The following is a 2,578-nucleotide window of genomic DNA, read 5'->3' on the forward strand; positions in this document are numbered from 1 at the left end:
AATAATAATAATAATAACAATAATAATATACTTAAACTCCTACATGTGAAGTTTTGAACTCGTTCCCAATGCGCCGAGTACAGAGAGAGAATGTGAGTAAAGAGCCTTTTCCAAGGACTCTACCATGTGCCGAGCGAGGCTCGAATCCAGGACTTTCCGATCCGAAAGCGAGTGTCATACCACAAGACCAAATAGCCGCACGTAACTTTCATTACCCAACCATCTCCTTCTCTATAACATTATTCTATTTTAGAAGAGGATGAATTCGTCCAATTTCATTATTAAGACTAACTGCAAACAGCTTAGAAATTGCTCCCACCATTTCATCCTGACAACTATCGGTTCATGTGGATTTACGACAATGCTTGTGTGTGTGTGTGTGTGTGTGTGTGTGTGTGTGTGTGTGTGTGAGTGTGTGTGTCTGTGTGTGTGTTTGTGTGTTTGTGTGCTTGTGCGCGAGTGTGCATGATTTGTGTCTGTGATTGTGTGCTTGAATGTGTATATATAGTAGTATTAACACTCATCCTTGGATCTTATAGGGCATTTAATTTATTCGAGTAACGCTGTTAACAGCGCAAAGTTGAGTCATTGAAAAGGAATTTAATTTACTCACATTCTCTTGAACCCAGAATCTTCCGACCCAAAAGCTAGTATAATTCCACAAGACAACTTAGCCGCACAATTTAGTGGATATTTCACAATATAAATACCAGCTAACTCTCTCCTTACCGATGATATTCAGTATTTTCCTAAAATGGCAGGGCTTACCAAGCAGAAAAAATGATATTTAAAACTCAAACAATCTCTCTACAAAACAAGTATATTATGTTCTTATCAATTAAACAAAGATCATTCTTCAAAGTTTGTGATATACAAAATAAATCTGAATTAGAAAAAGTGTATATTGTGTCGTAACAAATGTGGCGATTTTGCTGTGGGTGGTAAGGAGAGCGTTAAAGAAAAAGATATTATACGTTTGTTTTTTGTTTGTTTGTTTGTTTGTTTTATTTATTATTTTTTTTGGGGGGGGGGGGGGGTTTATTTACCCCAATTCCCTAATCTCTATGTCTATTTTTAAAGGAGGATTAAATCTGTCAATTTCAATCTTAAGTCAAAGTACAAACAGCCTGGAAATTGCCCCCAGTATTGGCCCTATCTGGCCGTAAGAATTCCTGACAATAAGTTTTATGTGCGGCTATGTGGTCTAGTGGTATGACACTCGTTTTCGGATCGGAAGGTCCTGGATTCGAGCCTCGCGCTCGGCGCATAGTTGAGTCCTTGGAAAAGGCTCTTTACTCACATTCTCTCACCTTACTCAGGTGTAAAATGAGTACCTGGTCGTTAACAGCTTTGTCTTTGTCCGAAAAATTGTAATATCGCCTAACAGGCGCCATGTCCCGTCCTACATGTTAAATGTTGTTGTTGACCAGGGACCCATTGTAAAGCGCTTTGAGCACATTTAGTGGATATTGCGCTAAATAAAGCTCTTTTTTTATGTGGTCCCGATAGTAAAGCTCAGTTGGTAGAGCAATCGCTTCACACGCAAAGGGAACAAGATCGATCAAGGGTGCATCGACATTTTTTTTTCTGATCCCCCTCTCCACCTAGCATGAGTGATTGGATAGCTGGGTCTGTTAGATCTGGCGGAAAGTACTTTGCGATAGACTATTCGTGTCCTATCCAAAGGTTGGCAAACAATTGCTATTGTCCGTTTCACGCTATAGAAACCGGGATTATCTCCGGATCCATGGGCCAAACGGCTCCGTCCGATAGAGAGAGAGAGGGGGGGGGGGCGATGTGGCCGAATGGTTAAGGCACTGCTCTGTGACCCGGAAGGTCACGATTTCGAGTCCCGCTTAAGGCACTTTTGTTTATTTTTTTTTCCTTGGGCAAGATTATCAACCCCCTATTTGCTCACTAGGACAACATGGGACAGCGTGGCTCAGCGGTATGGTCTTTGCTTCGAACCCAAAAGGTACCGAGTTCGACTACCCGCCGCGTTGTGTGGCCTTGAACAAGTCACCTAGTCTTAGCTCACTTTGCGGCTGCACTGCGGCTGACGCCTGGGTTATTCCAGTCTTCCCTTGGAATAGACCCTAAAGAAAAATTTCCCCTTAGGCATGAATAAAGGGAATTTATTTTTTAATTTATTTATTTATTTTCTGTTGACATCAGTTTGATGAGTTATCTATATTCCTTCATGGAATGCCTAGGCGACGGTACATTACTGTGACAACATGGGTGATTCCTGTTGACATCAGACATCTTGTTTGATGAATTATCTATATTCCTTCGTGGAATACCTAGGCGACCACTGGCGGTCGGTCTATTGAGCAAAGTTGTTTTGTGCCGCCCTATAATTCTCAAATTTAGCAGATACTGCTTTTTGTCTCACTTTTTGCTGATTTTCGTTAACACTCTCTCCTGTCTTACTTGCCATGATTGGTACCTGTACCTACTGTACGAAGGTTGTGCGTCATCACGGACGGCTCTCTTTTTCTTGTTGCCCCACGCGAGGCGAGATGACGTGCGACAATGAGCTGAGGTGGGTATGGGGCTACCATGAGCCAAAAAGTCA

The sequence above is a fragment of the Berghia stephanieae genome, chromosome 7 (assembly GCF_034508935.2).
Source record: "Berghia stephanieae isolate SIO BIC M18660-M18661 chromosome 7, UCSD_Bste_1.3, whole genome shotgun sequence".
In the NCBI taxonomy this organism is placed as follows: Eukaryota; Metazoa; Mollusca; class Gastropoda; order Nudibranchia; family Aeolidiidae; genus Berghia; species Berghia stephanieae.